Raw genomic sequence first — 25,308 nt, forward strand, 5'->3', positions numbered from 1 at the left:
TTAGGAGTGTTCTAATCCCGCTCTTGTTCTCAAATATCCCTGTTTTGGTAAGGAAAATAGGATAGATTTTATATGTTTATATGATATGTTATGCTTATGTTATGGTATGTTACATTTACATTATGTATTGTATGTTTATAGTCCTTGGGCACATGACTTGTCTAGCTAGTAAGCCTCAATAATTTATGGGCATATGACTTGCTTTGTAACGACCCAAAAATTACTAATAAGGCTTAAGGGCCTTGATTAGTGTGCCAGGAGGGCACAATTGGAAGTTATATGGATTAATGTTGAAAATGCAGGATTATGTGACAAGCATGCTTATATGATAATTTGGATATATGCGATGCATGACTATGGGTATTAGTATGCATGTAGGCCCTGATTAGGTTACAAGGGCATATTTGTAATTTTGGCCCTTTGAGGGCATAAATGCAAAAGTTTGTGATAAATTGTTGAGACCACATTATTATGTGGATATATTTGCAGCTTGTGATTCAAGGTGATCCTAGTGATCGGTTTAGCGGAGAAGTCACGGCGGCGATTTATACCTGGCTCGGGGTGAGTCTGGGGGTATTTCTGGGAATTTAAGAAGTATATTGGAGATTATTTGATATTGAGAAATATAATTGATGATTAGTTAGGTATCAGGAAGTAAGCGATAAATATTAAAGATACTCGAGGAATTAGTGGGAATTGGGAGTAATCACCAAAATGCCCTTAGAGTGATTTAAAGGAATAGTTATTGTTGGGAGGGCAATATGGTCATTTGGCTTACTAAGGGATAGGTTATATTCTGCTTTATGGCTTTAGTGGAAGTTGTAGAAAGACTCAGAAGCTAAAGGAAAAGAAAAGAAAGAAGGAAAACAGGGGACTCTCTCTCTCTCTCTCTCTGTCGGTTTGGCCATACTTCAACATTCTTTGTGAGTTTTGGAGGTGGAATTCTAGAGTAAGCTCCGGTTGGAGCTTAGGGCTAAAGACCTTGGTGAAGCTAGAAGAGCTAGCAGGGTTTAGCCACTCAACTTAGGTAAGTTTCAAGATTTCCTGATGTGTTTTTTTGAGTTTTATTGAGATGGTTTCTAAGCTTGAGTTTTGGATGGAATAAAGGGAAATAAGCTTGAGGAGTTGAAGGGCTTGAGGCTGGTTGGATGCTAAAGATAACTTAAGGTCGAAATTCTCCATAGGAGGTAACAAATTCTGGCTTTGAAGTTCTAAGTTTCTAAGTTTCTGGTTGAATCTTTGAGTTCTTGGGTTCAATGTTTGTTTCCTTAGTTTGATGATGCATGTGGTTAAGTCTTGTGTTATTGGGTTGTGTGGGGTGAGATATAGGTGATGGTAGACTCAATTTGGTGTGTAGTTGAGGTTTGGAAGGGTTCCAAGGGGTTTTGGTTTGAGGAAAATCGAAGGAAGAAAAACAGGGTGTTGCTTGTCTGTGACTAGCACTGTAGCGCTAGCCTTTGGGCGCTACAGCGCTAGGCTTAGGTTTCCTGGTGCTTTTGGTTCTGTTTGTAGTGCTATAGCACCCTCTTTATAGCGTTGTAGCGCTACCCGGTTTCCAGAAGAGGGTTTTTGGGTTATTTCTTAGGGTTTCTGCCCGGGGACTTGGGGTTTGATTCCACCACCCCGTTTGGTGGAATTAGGGCTTCCCGAGGGCTCAAGATCGGTCCCGAGGCTAGGTTTTGGATTTGAGGTTTGGTGATGATTTTGATCTATGGCTGTGACTAGGTGTACACTAGGGCTCAGATGGGATCGTGCTTGAGGATCAAATTGAACAAAGCTAGCGAAATCTAAAGGTAAGAAAACTGCACCCGGTTATGTGATTGTGTTGGGACTAAGTGCTCCCTATATTTGTATAATGTCATAGATTGTATTATGCCATGAATGGCCTAAGAGTGCCGCAATCAATATTTTCGCACAGGGCGCGGCTTGGCCACTTGTAGTTGAGGATGGCTTAATATTCACTGAGCTCGGTTTAAGCGGGCCGAAGTAAGTGGGATAAACAAGGGGTGTGGTCTAAGGGCGTTAACCCTGATTATGATATGTGATTTGATTATTGATAAGGAATGATGTACTTAGTATGTTGAATACTTGATTAATGTGATTATTTGGAATGTTAAGTATATGAGTATACTGTATGAGTTATCTGGTTGTTTATTTGATTATTATGCTCTGTTATTGTGTTTTCTTGCTGGGCCTTGGCTCACGGGTGCTACGTGGTGCAGGTAAAGGCAAGAGCAAAGTGGACTAGTCCTGAGATGGAGAGCTTTGAGGCTGGGTGTACATAGTCAGCTGATCGGCCGCCATGGCTGATGAGTGATACAGGACGGGGATAACCTAAATGTCTATTTTGCCCTTAGAGTGGCTAGTAGCTGTACTTTTGTTCTAATTTTGTAAACTATCTTTCAAACATTATTACTTTTGGGATCCCATGTACTAAAATGTTCAAATGTATGAAAAGTAACTTTTGTGGCCAAACTCTTTTAACCCTAGATTAATTATAGTTTCAATAACACGTTTTTAACTAAATGACTTGATTAGCAAGTCTTGCACTATCATAAACACATAGTGTAACGGTCTTGGCTATCCAGGGCGTTACATGCTTGGCTAGCAAGCCCCGCAAATCTATGGGCATATGACTTCTTTAGTTAACAAGCCCCAAGAAGTATGATGGCCATTGTGGTCTTAAATGATATATGTTTTATAGTATATGTTTATGATATAGTCTTATGTATATGGTTTATGTTATATGTTGTTAGTAGATTTTCCTGGCTGGGCATTAGGCTCACTCCTTTATTTTTTTTTAGTGTGATGCAGGAAACTAGAAATGGAGGCGGAAGGATTCTTGGTGGCTTAACTTGTGTGTTGAGGATGAATGGTCTGTGAGTCGATCGAGGATGACGTTTATTTTAGTTTTGAATTATGTTTTTCTTTTGTAATTTTGCATTTAGTTTTGAACAAATAATTTAAAGTTAAGTTTTATGTTTTATTAAACAATGGGTACCCATACCACATTTTATATTTTACTTTGTAATTTGCACAATATTTATGTTGGAGTTTTAATAAAGTTATTATTATTGTTTATGTATTTTTTCTTCAAAGTAGTAGCTATGTCTAGTAGTATTAATGGTCCAACGTCTTAGATATAGTTGGGTCATTATAGTTGGTATCAGAGCAATGGTCCATTTGCATGAAGTTCACCTTGATACACACGCTCAAGTTCTGAATCTAACTACCAATGTAAGTGTTTATGTTTTAGTTATTATGTTTATGTTATTAGCTAACGTATTATTAGCCTTATGTTTTCAGTTAAAAATGGATGGAGCCTTAACCTATGACGATATCTGAGCCATTAAGGCCTTAAAAAGGATTAGATAGCCAAGGAATACAATAGGAGTATTAGAAAGAATCACTCGGAGATTACTTTTATTCCACAACAAGATAGGTCACCTCCAAACAACTAAACAAGTCATGATGAGAGCAACGGAGCAATATGTTTTAGTGATTAGACTTTTTAAAGATTCCTATTGTAATTGCAACTTTAGAAGAAATATGGGAGATAATAGATGATGAATATGAATTACCAGTAGCTATGAGATATTATTTTCTCATTCTTAGGTTTACCTCTAAGATGGAATTCCAATTCACAAAAGAACAAAAAAATAGAATCTTTACAAATCTTCCTAGAGGAAATTTTGAGGCTCACGAAAATGATGATTATGAAGAGATAGATGATGATATGTTAGATGAAGGATCAGATGTAGAAGATCCCGATTTTTAGAATAGATTAGTTTCTTTATTTATTATATTTGCATTTATGATTGTACTTAGTGAAAATTGTTTTTCCAAATAAATATCATTGTTATTTTTAAAGACATGTATGAGTTTGATTATTTTTACAATCATAATAAATAATAAATTTAATAAACAATGACCAAGTTCGGTGATGGTGGATACAAGTCAATGGACCGGGTTCTATATTGAGAGTTAGGGGGCCATAGTAGTGGGAACGATTTTACTGATCCCAGCCCTCCCTCAATATGGTTAACTTTGGAACAACGATGAGTTTCGAGCCTGAGAATTAAGTTATATAGGATAATTAGAAACACACTTAGAAAATAATAAAGATGGCTTATTTTTCTAAGTATAGAAACACACCCTAATTAATAAAGAAGGCTTATAAAATTCTTTTTCATAAGAAGTCATAAATAATAGGTTTGAGTTATGTTTGCTTAGATTAAGTTTTTTCCTTAGAGCCTATTAGGGTAAGTTCTAACATGTTTTTCTCGACTATTAGAACTTTGTTGAAGATGTTTCTTAGAAGGTATGCTCACACTAATGCCAATGCTTCCAACGCCACTCCTGAGAGAAATTAAGCCCCTCCAGTTCGTAGAAGGGGAGTGCATGCTACCAATACTACTGCAAACCAAAGTGCGTCGTCGTTGCCGGTTGACAACATCACATAAATTTCTAGGCTACGATAGCAAGTTGAGGAATTACTGCAGCAACAACGACTACAGGCTTAAACTCAGATTTAGCCTCCGCCTCAACTGCAACCGCAGCCTAAGAAAATTGCTCCAGCACCCCATCAAGTAGGTCCTCATGGAGGATGGCCAATGGAAAACTATGCGCCATACACAGCTTAGCACATGGAGCCAATCTACGAGCGGTTTTGTAAGCAACACGCTCCAAACTTTGAAGGGAAAATAGACCCCTTCATGGCAGAAGAATGGCTCAAAAATGTAGAGTCGATCCTAGCACACATGAATCTTGGCTACGCAGACCGCATATCCTGCATTTCGTCTCTGCTGAAGCAGGATGCTAGAATATGGTGGGACTTAGTTTAGCAGACTCACGATGTCGCCACCATGACTTGGACCAGATTTGTGGAGCTGTTCCACAAAAAGTACTACAACTCAGTTGTCATCGCTAATAAAGTTCAGGAGTTCGCTGGTCTGAAGCAAGGGAACTTATCAGTAGCAGAGTATGCTCGGCAGTTCAACCGACTAGCCAAATTTGCACCAGAGATAGTTCCAACTGACTTTCTAAGGGTTACCAAGTTCTTCAGAGGACTTAGACCAAAGATTGAGTTACGGATTAAGCTAGCAAACTCGAGAAATACTACTTATGTCGATGTTCTATAAACGGCCATAGAAGTAGAAAGGCTTCAGGTGAATGTTAGTAAAGAGGAGGCCAGTAAGCCTGAGCCTAAATAGCAAAGTCAACCTCAGAATGGTCGAAACAATAACCATCAATCCAACAACAATAATGGTCAGAAGAGACGACATCCTGATAGTAAGCAGTTCGATAATGATAAAAGGGCATGGACGAACAATGGAGGTAATAGGCCGGGTTATATAGAATACCCGCAATGTGCTAAGTGCCAAAAGAAACATCCTGGTAAGTTCCGTGCAAATACCAATGGATGCTACAATTGTGGTCAGGAAGGACACCAGAAGAGAGAATGTCCCCAGCTCAAGACAGAGGAGAAAAGGGACAACAAGATGGTTCCTGCCAGGCTCTTTGCCTTAACCCAAGGAGAAGCTAACGCTAGCAATAAAGTGTTCATAGGTCAGATTCCTATCCTCAATAATGTATGTTCATTATTATTTGATTCGGGAGCAACTTACTCGTATATCTCGTTAGGAATGATAGAAAAATTAGACAAACCTTGTGAAAGATTTAGAACTAGGTTTGTAACAGAATTGCCTTCGGGTGAAATAGTCCTATCATCACAGATAGTACGAGGCGTACCGATAAAAATCGAGGACGTAGAACTAGAAGGAGACCTAATAGACTAGAAATCAAAGACTTCGATGTGATACTGGGAATGGACTAGCTAGCAAGGCATGGTGCAACCATCGACTGCAGACGTAAGTAAGTAATGTTTGAGACTCCTGACGGTCAGAGACTATGCTTTATGGGAATGGTTTCAAGGCTACGCACACCACTTATTTCATCTCTCAAAGCTTAGAGGATGATAGAAAAAGGATGTCACACAGTTTTAGCCATCGTCACAGATGTGGTAAAGGAAACACCACTAAAGGTTGGAGGCGTCCACATTGTAAAGGAATTTCCAGAAGTATTTCCTGACGACTTACCAGGATTGCCGCCGACTCGGGAAATTTACTTCACAATCAAACTAGTACAGAGCACCGAGCCTATCTCCAAGGCACCATACCAGATGGCACCTACCAAACTCAAGGAGTTAAAGATGTAGCTACAAGAACTCTTAGACATGGGATTCATTAGACCGAGCCATTTTCCATGGGGAGCACCGGTTCTATTTGTTAAGAAGAAGGACCGAAATATGTGGATGTGCATAGATTATCGCAAGCTGAATAAAGTGACGATTAAGAATAAGTACACGCTACCCCGGATTGACGACTTGTTTGATCAACTTCGAGGAGCAACCATGTTTTTAAAGATCAATCTACGGTCCGGGTATCATCAGATCAAGGTACAGGAAGAGGATGTTCCTAAGACAACTTTTAGAACTCATTATGGGCATTACGAGTTTCTAGTTATGTCTTTCGTTCTTACCAACACTCTAGGCGCATTCATGGATTTAATGAATAGGGTCTACAAGGATTACTTGGAAAAATTCATCGTAGTGTTCATCAACGATGTTTTGGTGTACTCAAAGGATGAAGACGAGCACGAGGAACATTTAAGATTGATCTTCTTGCGATTAAAAGAGCATCAACTTTATGCCAAGTTCAAGAAGTGCAAATTTTTGGCTTTCACAAGTAGCATTTCTCGGCCATATTGAATCCAAGGAAGGAGTTGTTGTAGACCCATCTAAAGTAGAGGCTGTGAAGGATTGGCCAAGACCAATGAATGCGTCAAAGGTAAGAGGTTTTCTGGGACTAGCAGGCTATTATCAGAGGTTTGTAGAGGATTTTTCTAAGATAGCCACTCAGCTTACCAACCTAACCCGGAAATAGCAGAGGTTCAACTAGACTGATAAGTGTGAAGAAAGCTTCCAGTTGCTTAAAGATAAGTTGTGCTCAACATCAGTACTTTGTGTACTGACACCCAATGACAAGTTTGTAGTCTACTGCGATGCATCGAAGCAATGTTTGGGTTGTGTGCTAATGCAAATTGACAAGGTGATAGCCTACTCTTCAAGGAACCTGAAGGAGTACGAGCAACGCTATCCAACACACGATATGGAGTTGGCAGCGGTAGTCTTTGCATTGAAAATTTGGTGTCATTATCTTTATGGAGAATGGTGTGAGATTTATACGGACCACAAAAGCTTAAAGTATTTCTTCACACAAATGGAGCTCAACATGAGGCAGCGCAGTTGGTTAGAACTAGTGAAGGATTATGACTGCGAAATCCTATACCACCCGGGAAAAGAAAATGTAGTTGCTGATGCGCTAAGTAGGAAGAGCTATGGAATTCTAGCAGCATTAGCTTGATTAGAAAAGCCGCTACAGCAGGAGTTGATCATTGCCAGAATAGAAGTACTCATCGGTAAGCTGGCTAACTTGTCTATCCAGTCAGGTATGTTAGAAGGAATATGGATTGGGCAAGGGCATCATGACACATTAGTAGTACATATGGATGTAGTTGAAGAAGGCAAGGCCATAGATTTCTCAATATCAAGACAGGGGTTATTGAGATATAAGGATCGGGTATGCATGACGAATGATTAAGGGATTAAGATGAAGATTTTAGAAGAAGCACACAATACCCCATACTCAATTCACCCTGGGTCGACCTAGTTGACTCACGACATTAAGGCAATGTATTGGTGGCCAGGAATGAAGAAAGATATAGCGAAATATGTGTCTAAATGTTTAGTATGACAACAAGTGAAAGCAGAACCTCAGCGGCCTGCAGGCTTATTGCTACCACTTAGCATTCCAGAATAGAAATGGGACGATATAGCTATGTATTTCGTGACGGGTTTGCCACGAACGAATAAGCAGCACGACTCGGCTTGGGTAGTAATAGATAGATTAACCAAGTCAACTCATTTCCTGCATGTCAAGACTTCATATATAGCAGATCAATACGCAAACATTTATGTTCAAGAAATAGTAAGACTGCGTGGAATTCCTTACACAATACTATCTGATAGTGGATCAGTGTTTACATTGAGATTTTGGGGAAGCTTGCAGCAAGCCATGGGTACCAAGTTAAGTCTTAGTATGGCATTTCATCCTCAGACAGATGGTCAATCCGAGCGTACCACACAGATTTGGGAAGATATGTAGAGCACTTGTGTACTTGATTTCGGAGGATCATGGAATAAGTATTTGCCACTGATAGAATTTTCCTACAACAATAGCTACTAGTCAACAATCGGGATGGCACCCTACGAGCTAATTTATGGAAGGAGGTGTCGAACGACGTTACATTGGGACGAGGTAGGAGAAAGGAAACTACTTGGACCCGAAGCTGTTAGAGAAGCTCAGGATGCAGTAGCGCTGATTAGGAAGTGTATGCTCGCTGGTCAGAGCCCTCTAAAAAGTTATGTAGATGCCAAGCGGTGTGATGTGGAATTCAAAGTCGGAGATCAAATCTTCTTAAAGATATCTCCTATGAAAGGTGTGAAGCAGTTCGGGTAGAAAGGCAAGCTTAGTCCTAGGTTTATAGGTCCTTTTGAGTTATTGGACAAAGTGGGAGCAGTTGCATATAGATTAGCCCTACCGCCAGCTCTAGCAGATAGCCATAATGTGTTCCACATCTCGATGCTGCGTAGATATGTGTCAGACCCATCTCATGTCCTCAAGTATGATACGATAGCACTCTAGCAAGACTTAAGTTACGAGGAACGACCGGTTAGTATCGTAGATAGAGGGATGAAGGAATTACGATCTAAGAGTATTCCGATAATCAAAGTCCTATGGAGTAATAGTTTTGAATGGGAGGCAACGTGGGAGTTGGAGGAGGACATGCAAATTCAGTATCCGGAATTGTTTGGTAAATAGATTTCGGGGATGAAATTCTTTATAGTAGGGGAGAATTGTAGAGTCCCAGAATGTTTACTTAGTTAGCTAGATAGCTAGTAGTAGTATGTAGTATTTTAGATTTCGTGGATTTTAGTTCAAACCGGGACTTAGTAGGACACTCGTAGCGATAGTTATGGATTTGATAAGTTTAACCTATAATTCAGAAATATTGATTATAACATAAGGTTTGATTAATATTTTTGCTCATAGAAATATTTTAAATATAACCTAAGGTTTAGATAGAACCATTAAGAGCATGACACTTGTCATAATCATGTTTATTTAAGGAGTTAATTATAGTTTAAAGAAAAGAAAGTTCTAGAAACTCTAGAATCTTCCAGAACCATTAAGAGCGTGACACTTGTCACAATCTTGTTTATTTGAGGATTTAAGCATTTTAAATGGATAATTCAATAATAGAAGTTTCTAGAAGATCTAGACCCTTCCAGACCTTGCTGGAATCACGTGTTACTCAGGCAAACCTGATTAATCAACTCTAATTATCCTAAATTCCTGCAAAAACGCATTTAAATTATCTACGTATGCCGACATATTGCGGCCTTAGAGGTGATATATCAAAGTAAGGAAGATACGAAAAACACGTTGACTTTGTATGAACGAATCCACGAGCACTCAGGATATAGGGTCAGGCGATATATCGCCTAGGGTGGGCGATATATCTGCCCTATGAGTGGTTTTTCGAACTTCGAGAAATCTGAGCTTGATTCATCCCTTAACCTCTTGACTTGCCTCTGAACGTTTTTCACCAAGTCTTAAGCATCTATTGACCGAATATTCAATTATTTTTCATTTAATATTCATTATTTTATTCAAGCCAAAAAGGAGATATTTTCATTCCTTGAACTCTATAAATAGAACCTAGTACCCAGCCATTTCTCTCACTCTTCAAGCTGTGTTCAGAGCCTTCAAGTTGCTAGGATTTCTATAGAGTGATACACTTGGGTTTTGGGGATAAAAGCTTTATCATCATAAGCTTTATAAACACTTGGGTAGTGAGATAAAGTGTGTTTTCGATATTGAAGTGTCGATCGATTCTAGTTCATCCAAGGTAATATTATTCATAAGTTCTTTTCTTTATGATTCCTTTGTTTTCCTTAAGTTTCTTTCAAATCCTAACTTCAGTTTATGGTTTTGTGGTTAGGTGTTTAAGTTCTTTAATCTAAGGTTCTTCTCGGTAAGTTTCCTCTTTTATGGTTTAGTTTCCTTTTCATCTCTTTTCTTTAGAAACTCACCATTGTTACTTTTGGTTTTAGGAGTGTTCTAATCCCGCTCTTGTTCTCAAATATCCCAGTTTTGGTAAGGAAAATAGGATAGATTTTATATGTTTATATGATATGTTATGCTAATGTTATGTTATCTTATGTTATGTTACATTTACATTATGTATTGTATGTTTATAGTCCTTGGGCACATGACATGTCTAGCTAGTAAGCCCTAATAATATATGGGCATATGACTTGCTTGGCTAGCAAGCCCCACAAATCTATGGGCATATGACTTGCTTAATTAACAAGCCCCAAGAAGTATGATGGTCATTGTAGTCTTAAATGATATATGTTTTATAGTATATGTTTATGATATAATCTTATGTTTATGGTTTATGTTTTATGTTGTTAGTAGATTTTCCTTGCTGGGCATTAGGCTCACTCCTTTATTTTTTTTAGTGTGATGCAAAAAACTAGATACGGAGGCGGAAGGATTCTTGGTGGCTTGACTTGTGTGTTGAGGATGAATGGAATGAATGGGCTGCGAGTCGATCGAGGATGGCGTTTATTTTAGTTTTGAATTATGTTTTTATTTTGTAATTCTGCATTTAGTTTAGAACAAATAATTTAAAGTTATGTTTTATGTTTTATTAAACAATGGGTACCTATACCACATTTTATATTTTTCTTTGTAATTTGCACAATATTTATGTTGGAGTTTTAATATAGTTATTATTATTTCTTATGTATGTTTTATTCAAAGTAGTAGCTATGTTTAATAGTTTTAATTGTCCAAGGTCTAAGAGATAGTTGGGTCGTTACAGCACCGGTTCTCTTTATGAAGAAGAAGGACGATTCTCGAAGGATGTACATCGATTATAGGGAACTGAATAAGTTGACTATCAAGAATAGATATCCTCTACCAAGGATTGATGATCTGTTTGACCAATTGTAAGGTAGAGCGATATTCTCAAAGATAGATCTTCGATCCGGTTATCACCAGCTATGGATCAAGGAGGAAGATATACCGAAGACAGCTTTTCGCACAAGGTACGGGCATTATGGGTTTTTGGTGATGTCATCTGGATTGACTAATGACCTGGTAGCATTTATGGATATGATGAATAGAGTGTTCAAGGACTCATGGATCAGTTTGTGATCGTCTTCATGTACTCTATATTGATATACTCTCAGACGGAGATAGAGCACGAGCATCACCTCTCATTGGTATTATAGAGGTTAAGAGAATACAGACTATATGCAAAGTTTGAGAAGTGCGAATGTTGGTTACCACATGTGACTTTCTTGGAGTTTTAATATAGTTATTATTATTTCTTATGTATGTTTTATTCAAAGTAGTAGCTATGTTTAATAGTTTTAATGGTCCAAGGTCTAAGAGATAGTTGGGTCGTTACAGCACCGGTTCTCTTTATGAAGAAGAAGGACGATTCTCGAAGGATGTACATCGATTATAGGGAACTGAATAAGTTGACTATCAAGAATAGATATCCTCTACCAAGGATTGATGATCTGTTTGACCAATTGTAAGGTTGAGCGATATTCTCAAAGATAGATCTTCGATCCGGTCATCACCAGCTATGGATCAAGGAGGAAGATATACCGAAGACAGCTTTTCGCACAAGGTACGGGCATTATGGGTTTTTGGTGATGTCATCTGGATTGACTAATGACCTGGTAGCATTTATGGATATGATGAATAGAGTGTTCAAGGACTCATGGATCAGTTTGTGATCGTCTTCATCTACTCTATATTGATATACTCTCAGACGGAGATAGAGCACGAGCATCACCTCTCATTGGTATTATAGAGGTTAAGAGAATACAGACTATATGCAAAGTTTGAGAAGTGCGAGTGTTGGTTACCACATGTGACTTTCTTGGAGTTTTAATATAGTTATTATTATTTCTTATGTATGTTTTATTCAAAGTAGTAGCTATGTTTAATAGTTTTAATGGTCCAAGGTCTAAGAGATAGTTGGGTCGTTACAGCACCGGTTCTCTTTATGAAGAAGAAGGACGATGCTCGAAGGATGTACATCGATTATAGGGAACTGAATAAGTTGACTATCAAGAATAGATATCCTCTACCAAGGATTGATGATCTGTTTGACCAATTGTAAGGTAGAGCGATATTCTCAAAGATAGATCTTCGATCCGGTTATCACCAGCTATGGATCAAGGAGGAAGATATACCGAAGACAGCTTTTCGCACAAGGTACGGGCATTATGGGTTTTTGGTGATGTCATCTGGATTGACTAATGACCTGGTAGCATTTATGGATATGATGAATAGAGTGTTCAAGGACTCATGGATCAGTTTGTGATCGTCTTCATCTACTCTATATTGATATACTCTCAGACGGAGATAGAGCACGAGCATCACCTCTCATTGGTATTATAGAGGTTAAGAGAATACAGACTATATGCAAAGTTTGAGAAGTGCGAGTGTTGGTTACCACATGTGACTTTCTTGGAGTTTTAATATAGTTATTATTATTTCTTATGTATGTTTTATTCAAAGTAGTAGCTATGTTTAATAGTTTTAATGGTCCAAGGTCTAAGAGATAGTTGGGTCGTTACAGCACCGGTTCTCTTTATGAAGAAGAAGGACGATTCTCGAAGGATGTACATCGATTATAGGGAACTGAATAAGTTGACTATCAAGAATAGATATCCTCTACCAAGGATTGATGATCTGTTTGACCAATTGTAAGGTAGAGCGATATTCTCAAAGATAGATCTTCGATCCGGTTATCACCAGCTATGGATCAAGGAGGAAGATATACCGAAGACAGCTTTTCGCACAAGGTACGGGCATTATGGGTTTTTGGTGATGTCATCTGGATTGACTAATGACCTGGTAGCATTTATGGATATGATGAATAGAGTGTTCAAGGACTCATGGATCAGTTTGTGATCGTCTTCATCTACTCTATATTGATATACTCTCAGACGGAGATAGAGCACGAGCATCACCTCTCATTGGTATTATAGAGGTTAAGAGAATACAGACTATATGCAAAGTTTGAGAAGTGCGAGTGTTGGTTACCACATGTGACTTTCTTGGGTAACATAGTCAGTAAAGATGGTATTAAGGTGGATCTAGGGAAGATTGAAGCAGTCAGAGATTGGCCAAGACCAAACGCTTCAAAGATTAAAAGTATCTTGGGTTTGGCGGGTTATTACAAGGGCTTTGTGGAGGGTTCTCCAAGGTTGCATCATCATTGATAAAGTTGACACGCAAGAATCAGAGATTTGTTTTCTCAGATAAGTGTGAGGATAGTTTTCAGAAGCTCAAGGACAGTTTGATTACCGCACTACTTTTGAGCCTTCCTACAGATTGAGATAAGATTGTGGTTTATTGTGATGCTTCGAGGCAGGGTCTGGGTTGTGTACTTCTGCAGACAGGAAATGTGATTGCCTATGCATCACGTCAGTTGAAGGATTATGAGCAGAGATTCCCCACACATGATTTAGCGCTTGCAGCGATTTTTTTTGCACTGAAGGTGTGGCAGCATTACTTGTATGGTGAGAAGTATGAGATATACACTAATCACAAGAGCCTGAAGTACTTTTTCACTCAGAAGGATCTGAACATGAGGCAGAGAAGTTGATTGGAGCTGGTAAGGGATTATGATGGTGAGATCCTCTATCTCCTCGGGAAGGCCAACGTGGTAGTAGATGCCTTGAGCCAGAAGGCGCTGGAACAGTTAGATAGTGCCAGACAGATATCGAGGAAGGCGGCTGATGAGATGACTCGAGCGGGGGTCGATTTAGTGGTGGATCGGTTGGCCAACATCACTTTACAGTCTACTCTCTTGGAGAGAATCAAGCAGAGACTATTAGATGATCCATAGTTGGGGCAGATTAGAGAAGACGTCCTAGCCGGAGTAGCTAGGGACTATTCGGTGTCAAGTATGGATTTACTGAGGTATAAGGGTCGGATTTGTGTTCCGATAAACACTGAGATCAGACGAGAGATTCTAGATGAATCTAACATCACCCCATATTCTATTCATCCAGGCACAACGAAGATGTACCAGGACCTCAGAGTTTTATATTGGTGGCCTGGGATGAAGAGGGATGTGACAGAGTATGTAGCCAGGTGCCTGACCTGTCAGCAGATCAAGGCTGAGCATTAGAGGCTAACATGATATTACAGCCTCTAGATATCCCAGAGTAAAAGTGGGAAGATATCACGATGGATTTCGTGATAGGCCTGCCCATGGCAGTGGGCCAGCATGATTCTATTTGGGTCGTTGTGGATCGGCACACGAAATTAGTTCATTTAGTACCAGTGAGAATGAATTACATAGTTGACCAGTATGCAGATCTCTATGTGAGAGAGATAGTGCACCTTCATGGGACGCCGAGGTCTACGGTGTCTAATAGGGACCCCATCTTTACTTCCAAGTTTTAGGGGAGTTTGTAGAGAGCAATGGGTACACAGTTGAAGTTCAGTAGCACTTATTATCCTCAGAACGATGGCCAGTCTGTGAGGACTCTCCAGATATTGGAGGGCATGCTGAGAGCATGTGTGTTGGACTTTGAAGGGTCCTTGAGTAAATATTTTCCTCTTATAGAATTTTCTAATAACAACAGTTATCAGTTAGCCATCGGGGTGGCACCTTATGAGATGTTCTATGGTATGAAGTGTAGATCGCCCATTCACTAGGATGAGATGGGTGAGAGGAAATATCTAGGTCCGGATGTAGTCCAGAGGATCACTGAGGCTATTCAGAAGATTAGAGCTCGAATGCTCGTGTCTCAGAGTAGGCAGAAGAGCTATTCTGATCTGAGGCAAAGGAACATAGAATTGCAGGTGGGAGACTATGCCTTCCATAGGGTTTCAGCTCTGAGAGAGGTGAAGAGGTTTGGAAAGAAGGGCAAGCTGAGCCATAGGTTTGTGGGACCGTTTGAGATCCTGGAGAGGATCGGGCAGGTGGCCTACAGGTTGGTCTTACCCCCTGCACTGTCCAGTGTGCATAATGTATTCCATATTTCTATGTTGAGGAAGTATGTGTCAGATGGAACACATGTACTGAGTTATGAGGATTTCAAATTGGAAGCAGGCTTGTCTTATGAAGAACAACCAGTTCAAATTCTTGACAGGAAGGACAAGGTCTTCATGAACAAGACTATACCTTTGGTTAAGGTATTATGGTGCAACAGCAGGGTCAAGGAAGCGACCTAGGAGTTGAAGGCAGTTATGCGAGCTCAATTTCCCGAGCTATTCAGGTAAAATTTTGAGGATGAAATTTCTGTAAATAGGGGATAGTTGTAAAGTCCCAAAATTACCTAATTAGGCTTAGGGCCTTTATTAGGGGGCCAGAATGGCAATATTTAAAAATATGTGTTTAATTGCTATGTTAAATGTAATTATGTGAATTACATGATAATATGACTAGATGTGCATATTTAGGGGTATTAAATATGCATGTGGACCTGCATCTTATTAGAAGGGTAATTTTGGTAATTTGGTCTGTTACGGGCATAAATGTGTAATTATGTACATATATCTGTTATATATGAGAGACCACATTATTATGTGGGTTTATTTCAACTTTCGGCACCAGGTGATCCTAGGGACCAAGTTTGAGGGAAAGTCACCACGGGACCCAATACCCGACTCGGGGCCAGTCAAGGGGTATTTTGGGTATTAAATATTTAATTGGGTTATCGAATTATGGAAATAAATATTTGGAGATATATTTGAAGTTGGGGAGTTTAGGAGGAAGTATTGGTGAAATTTACCAATTTGCCCCTTGGGGACGTTTTTGGTACCCCGAGTTTTGGGATTAACTTAAGTCACTTAAGTTACATAAGACAAATCCAAAGAGACATTTAGAACTCTGCCTAAACCGACCCTTTCTTCTCTATCTCACTCTTGCTTTCTCTAAAGACTTTACCAAGAAAAGCTTTGAAGCTAAGTGGGATATTTTTGCTAGAAGTCACAAATTGGAGCTCTAAACTTGGGAAAGTATTCAATAACAACTTGGGGGGATTCATTCTTCATAGAGGGTAACTCTAGGGGCTCGGAACCGCGATCATGCTCGAGGGTCGCTCTTATTTACGTTCGCTTGGACCTAAGGTAAGAAAACTGCACCCAGAACGTGTTGTATGTGATTAGAGCTTGGCCCATCTGTTATATAATAATATGATTAGGGCTTGGGCCCCAGGATTGGTTATGTTCGGCTATTGTTCTAAATGATTGTTGATAAATGCTTAAGTTCTTATATTCGTTACATGAATTCTATGGTCAGAGCATGTGGCCCCATTATATGAATATGTTTAGTATTATGAAAATGGTTATCTAATGGGATTATATGATTAGCATGAATATGTACTTAATTTGTCGGGGTGTGCCTATCCACATCTCTTTCTTATAAGTAACATATGTAATCCTGGATCAGGGCTTCACTTATGCGTTAACGACAGCAATAGCGCGTTGTGCGCTGGTCAAGAGGCATTGGCCTAAACTAGCAACGTATTATTATGTTGATCGACTCTAAGTTTTATGGTGAACCAAGGGGTTGGCCAAGCTCTATGGCTACTGAGACAGAGCTAAGGAAGAGGCCCTAGGTGACTCTATGGTCACGTAGCTAGGGCGTAGACCCGGGAAGTGGCTTAAAAGCCAACATAATAGGGCAGCGGGCCCAGGTTGATACAATAATCATGTGATTAAACTTAAATGATATTGGCTATGAATTAATGTTACTAATTTCTATTGAATGGTTATTTTAAAGTTATATTTTCTATTGTTGCATGTTTTGTTTTCTTGCTGAGCCTCAGCTCACGGGTGCTTTGTGGTGTAGGTAAGTGAAAATGGAAGCTTGACCATCCATGAGTTGGAGAGCTTTGGTGGCGGCGTGTACATATGTGGCTGCTCGGCCATCACGGCCGGGGTTATCTCAAAGGAACTAGGGTTATAGCCTTATTTTGTTGTATAGGCTGGCTGATGTTACTTTTCATATGTATCTATCCTTTTTAAAAGTTGAGTTGTAATATTTTGGGATCCCATGTTATATGACACTGTTGGAATAAAATTCAATAGTTATTGGACAAAAATTTTAACCCTAATGCTTATCATTAACCTTAGTTACACTATGTAACGATCCTAGATTACGAGGGCGTTACATTCAGTCTGGGTGATCATGGATAGGTTCATGAAATCGTCACACTTTATACCCGTCAGAACAGTATTCACAGCACAACAGTATGCATAGCTTTATGTGCAAGAGATTGTGAGACTTCATGGTGTACCAAGGTCAATCGTTTTGGACAGAGACCTGAAATTCACGTGTAAGTTCTAGGAAGGATTATAGAAAGCGATGAGTACTAAGTTGAAATTCAATACAATATTCCACCCCCAGACTGATGGGCAGGCAAAAAGGAAAATACAAATTTTGGAAGACATGCTTAGGGCATGTGTGTTAGATTTCGGTGGATCACGGAGCAAGTACCTTCCACTGATAGAGTTCTCATATAATAATAGTTATCAGGCGACTATTGGAGTAGCACAATACGACATGCTCTACAGAAGAAAATGTACACTACTACAAAATTGACATGGGACGATGGTTTTAAACCGTCGTATGGACTTTCGTACGACGGTTCTAATACCGTCGTCACATGCAATGTCATGCCATGTAAAGCATGAAACGACGGTTTAAATAAAAGTGTCATTACTTGTCGTACATGACACGATGGTTTCTATGCAAATGTTGTCTCTTGTGGTACATAATACGACAGTTTTTGTGCAAGAGTCATCCACTGCAGTAAATAAGACGACAGTTCCTACTCAGGCGTCATCCTCCTACAATACATGAGATGACAATTTATGTGCAAGCATCGTTCCCTGCCATACATAAGACGACAGTTTTGTGGAGACCGACATCCCATGTAGAATATGAGAATTTTTTTATTTCTCTATTTTCAACCACTATATTCGTTCATAATTTCCTGTGTAATTACAACATAATTTAGACAGAATTAACAGGCAGACAAAATCAATAGAACTCAGTATGTTCCAAATCTAAAAATTACAAGATCAAAATATACACTTGCAATAACTATGTAAGTGCTAACTAAAAACTACAATTAATATATTTTTTAATTCTGATTTCAAAAGTTACTCTAGCTATGACTCATCCGCTCAAGAAGCTTGGCTGCCCATTCATTTCGAGTTTCATGAATTTCGCCAAGTGTATATGTATTCTTCCCACCACACTACAAAACACAAAATAAAAAACTAAGTCAGAAATTAAATTCAATAGAATTGTAGTTCAATAATTATAAATACACTTACATTACTAGTTAGTCATTGCATGGGTGTCTCATTCAAGCAACAGTCCTTCATCATCCTTATAGTATAAAAGCCGCACTCTATTGACGATGTTTGACGAGGGCAATTGACTATTTTCCACTTGTAATTTTTTTCATTCCTTCCTGTCTTTCGCTTAATGTGTGAAGAGACACTATATATACATCAATATTAAGAGCATATTAATTTTTTATTTCCATATTAAATAACCATATTATATTCTAAAATGAGTTTCAAATGTATTACCTGTTCATAAGGTTCTTCAAATCATTTGGTGGAGATTTTCTAAGTGGATCAAGATAGTAACAAGTATGGTCATCTGGATCAATGATCACTGACATCCAGAAACGTTTGCATTTAAAACCCAGTTATTAAAATAAACATCACAAGGTATAAGTAAAATTAATATTAAATGAAATTTTACTTACAAGAAATTTTATGTCATTAACCAAGTTTGACCCATCACTGTGTTATTGATACACTCTGAGATAATTTCAGCCCGATTATCCATATTTGCCCCAATTCTCGATGACCACGATGGCTCAATGAAACCAAAAAAGTGTGATATCTCTCTATCGGACAACTCAGAATATATTATACTACATACATGAAAGTTAATGATGTTATATTTATACTTAAAAAGAAACATTTATATAATGTTTATTAATTTAAAATTTACCTAATATAGAATCAAATGCAAGACGCGCCGATTTCTTCCATAAGTCCAAAGTGTACTATATCCTCATGTGAGATATATAAGGTATATTGTCCGCCCATAATATATATAAGCATTTTACTGGAAAATTTACAACATTACCATTGTTCTTGTGGTAAGACTGAGGAAAAAGAAAGAAAATTTAAGATGGCATTACTGTGTAATCTATATACGAGCACAAAATGAAAGAATGTCTGTAATTTCAAAGCATGTACAATTTTCAAACAAGCAAATTTGCAATAACAACAACGAGAATAGAATACACAACCAATCACATAATATTTTACAAATACATAGGCATAGCTTACGTGGAGAAAATAAATTATTATCAGTAAGAGCAAATACAATCCCATGGGCAAACATTGGGATATTTAAAATGACAAAAACAATCATAAATTAATTCGTAAGGTCACAAATGTCACTCTCACTCCAACCATGTAAAGAACCACGTTGTCTTCAAATTAAGAATTCTGGCAAATAAAAAAGTGAGAGATGTCCGGATAGAATTGCAACTAAACTAGAGATGTGTAATTTTGTCCTTCAAATATGTTAAGACAGCCTTGGTTCCTCTAAGATTGTCCTTCGAATGCTAAAAAATAGATCAATATAATAATGAAAACTGAATCATGGCAGCCTCACCCCACATCCAAAAAGTACACAAACAATTATATCTTCTATCAAATCTTTATTGTTTAATAATCATATTAAGTAATATAGTTAAAATCATAATCTAAACCATATACATTAATATCAATTTTCTGTTAATCGTCTTCAAGAAATTTATATGCTACCAAGTGAAAACCATCAAAGTCTTCACACATGATATATATATATATAGTTATAAATGTTTTAAAAAGATTGCTAGTTTTGCTTCCTTACGATTTTCCCAGCAAAGTGAATAATGTAGGGCTGGACTTCTAATTCTTTATCTCCACAGTTATTATTCTTATTTTCTTGGACCTCCCTATCAATATACAAGGACTCATTTTGAAATATGCAGTTACCTCAAAGCTTGTAGACCAAGCCCCGTATACAAGTTTGAGATTTGGCAAAAATAACTCATACAGACATGCACAAGTGAATCAATAAAAAATTAAGTCACTTAAAGAAAATGCTAAGAAATTTTTCAACTAACATCAACAGGATTAAGAACATGCTTCTCACAGAAGCTTGAAGATATAAAAGGAAAATGTAGCATACCTTCTCAACAAATTTCCATCAAGTCTTAAGACCTACATGCTGGGTTCAAGCAAACCATGAAAAGAAAGTTACTAGCTTAGAATAATGTAACTGATCAGATCTGGAAAAATATGATATGGTTTACAAGACAACTCCAGTCGGCACATGCATAAGGGATGAATATGCATATAGAAGTTATTACTAGTTAACTTTACAAAGTTTCATATTTTACTACGAAAAACATGAAACAAAAGGTAATTTCATAATTCTTGCAAATACTCTCTGTCACATGCAATAAGTATCATTTGCGATAATGTACATATACATAGGCCTCTTGTAGTAGTTTGCAGCAGGAGCAAAAGTTTGGTTTTCTTATAGCATTGTGAAAGACACACACAATAACTTCACAAATCAATAGACAAGACACATAAAATTGCAAGAAAAATTATTTCAAACTTGTTGATGTTACTATACTATGCTTCCAATACACAAATCCTGAAAGGCATCTTATACTTACCAATTCTGGGGAAGTGTTGATATGTTATTGTCAGATAGATCAAGCTTAGTGAGAGAAGTAAGATTTTTAAATCCTTGCCATTGATGTATCGAACATTAGAAACAGAGGTCTTTCAACAGACAAGATCTATCAACTCAGAATTAACCCAATTAACAACAGATTTTAGATTGTGGGATTTTGCTGTTCTAACCACCAAAGTCAAGGAAAAAGGTTAAAGGTTTTTAAAAGAAAATTTTATTGACCTCCCAAGAAAATACCCAACTACATAAATATGAAAAATGTGCTACAAGATACGATTAAATTGTGATCCCTTCCTTTACTATTTCATCACAACTCATTCTCTCTACTTATAGCTCAGGGAAAGTAGAGAGACTCTTTTGAAGCACGAGAAAAACCAATAATATCACTGCCCTGTTTAGGTGTAAGATTCTGCTATAATATCAAACTTTCTTAGATTCCTTTCCTAAATTACAAAAAGCCACTCAATAATGAAATGTAAAGAGAAACTACCAGTACTTGATCAAAAGTGCATTGAAATATGAAATCACTCAATTTCACAATAACGAAAAACAGAGCAAATCATTTCAAAAATAAAATCTAAGAAAAAATTGGGATAATTTCTTTTATAACTAGCTTAATTGCAACAACCTTTAAAGTGTTCTATGGCAGTAGTTCTACTTCAGGGTTGTGAAAGGGATTTTTTAGAAATTTCATTTTGAGGTAGAAAACCTAGTATCATATATATCAACTATAAGTTACATTCACACTCACACATTAAAATGTGCACTGGACTCTTAGTAAGCTAACAAAAGAAACTTAATTATACCTGTAGAAGATAACATAAAATTAGTTGAAACAAATAGTTTAAGAGTCACTGAAACATATTCCACACATAAATATATGCATTATATGAATTATTCTACACCAAGAATATAGGCGTATTGAACCTTTTTCATTCTCTATTTGTTCTAGCTCACCTTCTAATATAACAAATAGGATTAGAGTGGGCAAGAAAGAGATGCAGTGGGGAAATTAATCAAGACCTTATATATATATATCTTACTTGAACACTAAAAATGACAAGAAAATAACAGTTGTGATCTTGTGCCCACTTAAACATAACCAAATATAGCAGCAAGTGTAAACATATAAACATGGCTGAAAAGAAATTTGAGGATAAAGATCCAATAAATGGCAAAGACAATATTGAACTTACCTAAAAAACAGTGACATGAAAGCTAGAAATTAACAACCATTAAGCATCAACCCCTTTGGTGATTGTGAGTTCAAGAGTCCAGACAAGCTAAACATATAAACATGGCTGAAAAACATAGAAAATGAAAAGAGGCTATGAACTCTGTTTCCTTCAGAAAAAATTCATGGCTTCAAAACCACAAGTTGAACCACATTTTTTTTTTTGTAGTTAATTGCTTTTTCCATAAAAAATTTAATGACTGCCAAGGACAAATGTTAGAAACATGGTGAAGTACAACTAAACAATTGAAATTTGTAGGAACTTGTTTTGTCAAACTATGGTACCATTTTGAATATCTTCATCCACCTTATCCCACAAAGACTGCTTGAATACGTTATCATTTGGCAGTTAAAGCCCTTGTTAAAAATTTCACAGACCATAACACTTTCGATCTATTTCTCACATCTTTTTTTCTTCATTTTTGAGAAAAAACATGGTCATCTACAATCTACTTATATTTGTGCTGGAAAGTAAATATAAATAATGAGCACATCAAATAGAGTGAGATTCAAATCATTAATAAACATTAAGTCCTAACGTATTTCTTAAATACCAATTCCATCACATCTGAAACTAATGTTTTTTTTCAATGGAGTATAGGTTGAATACAAAATAAATCACTAGAAAATGCATCCCAGTTTGAAACTTTTACATATAAAAGTCTTGTTATAATAGAATCGTAAATAATCCGCTTACGAGGGTTTGGAAACTTTTTCAGAAACATTCCAATTTATACTAAAAATATCAAAGAAATTACAACAACAAAAATACATTTTCACTATTTCTACTTGTAATATGAATTATATAACTAATACATATTTAAACTAATTTCTCAGATTCAAAGATTAGAAAATACAATCCTAAACCTAAACAAGAGAATAGAAGAGTTGACATTCAACTCGGCAACAACGAACCAAAAGGCAAAAGATCCCTCATTTGAAAAAAGAAAACCCAATAAAATTATTATTCTGAAAAGCACAATAATCTACCAAAAACAAATGCATCAAATAAATTGGAGCTATTACCTTTCAACAATGGAAATTGGATGAAGGCCTTATATAATTTAAAGAGAAATAAGATATGAGTAAGATGGAGACAAGGAAAGACCGGAGCAAGATGTAAGAAATTAATATAGCAGCAAGAGGAGACAATACATATATATACGGAGAGAATTTTTTTTTTAAGGAAACTAACTATATTGGAGAGTCTTGTAAATATATCTGGATATAACAACTTTCAAATCCGTTTAACTTGACTACACAGAACCCCGCTTCTCTCTTTTATGTTTCTCTTTTAAAAAAACAAACTTCTCTTTTATACACAATGTTACATCGAACCACACCACATCTCCAAATAAATAGAAGCCTATATCTTTTATCATTCAAGAATTCAATCAAACACCTTAATTACATTAACGACATAACTAAAATAAATATTCTATTAACACTTTCATCCACTAAACACAAACGAATCACAAGTAATAGGTTTCACAGTCAAAGAAATTTCAACAAAACTATCAATATTTAATAAAAGATATATAGGTATTGTAAATACACACAATAAAATAAACACATATTTGTATATTAATTACCAGAAAACCATTGCAGAAAAATAAAACTTATTGCAGAAAAGGAATACCAAAATTTCATGGATATAAACTGCGAGGGAGACAGAGAGAGGCTAGTAAAGGGCGGCGATAAGGGAAGTAGGCCGGAGCTGGGCGGCTGAGCGGAGGCTGCACGTCGTCATTCGCTGACTCAGTAGATGGGCGGTGCGGGGGAGAGAGGCCAGGAGAGGTTGGGCGGTGCCAAGAATGGTAGGCCACACACGAGGAAATGGGTGGGTGGGTGTTGGGCGCTGGTATCGTGGGGAAGACGATGAGGGGAAGGGAGGGATTTGGGCGGGTGACCTAATTTTCAAGATTATTTTATTTTTATTTATTTGTATTAAAAATCATTATTATAAGTTTTGGAAAAGAAAAAAAAATACTAGTTAGTTTAATATAATATCTTAATTAACTATTATTATAATATTAAAAATTTCTTTTTTACTTAGTAATATTACAAATTATTAGTTACTACTTTGACAAGTTTTTTTTTCAATATTAATGAATGGGTGATCAAATTTTTTTTTATTTTGATTCTCATAATTTAAAACATAAATCTTTAATTCTTGATGTTGACCATCGATTTGGCCAATGACACGGAATAAGAAATATGACAAGAAGTGAGATGATAATCAAGAATGGAATCTAATGGTAAAGAAATGACACAGATGATTTATAGGGGTTCGGCCCCAATGAATGGTAATGACCTACGTCCACTTAGTGCTATTATTGATTTGAATCTAAATGTCGTGATCAAAGAACTAGGGTTCTTGAGTTTCACAAGTCTTAAGAGAAAATACAACTTTTGGAGGATAATCCCACTATACGCTCTTTCCCTCAGTATTCGGAAAAAAGGTTCAAAAGTGAAAAGTTCCCTCCTTGAGCTCTCTCATGCATATTTATAGGCTCAAGGGGGGTTACATGGGCCAATGGGCCTTAACTATCCTTAATATCCGTGTATCAAGGCAATAAAGAGAAAATAATCAATGTATTTATTATAAGATTACAATCCTTTAAGGAAATAAACTAAAGCATACTACCAGTCTGGTCGCATCTAATCGTGAGGTTTGATAAAGCATCAGGGAGCTGGTTGATAAGCGAACAACACCTCTTCATTTCGACTCTGCCACATGTCAACCACGTGTGAGAAATTCTTGCCACGTCATAGCAGCCATTTTTGGGTAAACATTTGCCCCCCAAGTTTTGTTGTTGTCTCTAAGTTTTTACTGACTTTCACAACCCTGGTAAGATTTTCTTCATCGAGTTGGACCTTTTCAAGGTCCTCGATGGGTCCTATCTCTTTATCAAAATCCCCAAAGAGAGGATGTAAATCTCTGTCCTCACTTTGGGCAACGCCCTATTTTGTGACATCATCACCTGATTGGGCTTGTACATCAACAGCCATTTGCAACTATTTTCTGGCAACTTCCCTCGATATGCCTTTCTTTGCCTTAGTTATCGAGGCATTGTAGCACTCCCTCGCTTCCCGCTGATTTCCTAACA

The sequence above is a fragment of the Humulus lupulus genome, chromosome 6, assembly GCF_963169125.1.
Source record: "Humulus lupulus chromosome 6, drHumLupu1.1, whole genome shotgun sequence".
In the NCBI taxonomy this organism is placed as follows: Eukaryota; Viridiplantae; Streptophyta; class Magnoliopsida; order Rosales; family Cannabaceae; genus Humulus; species Humulus lupulus.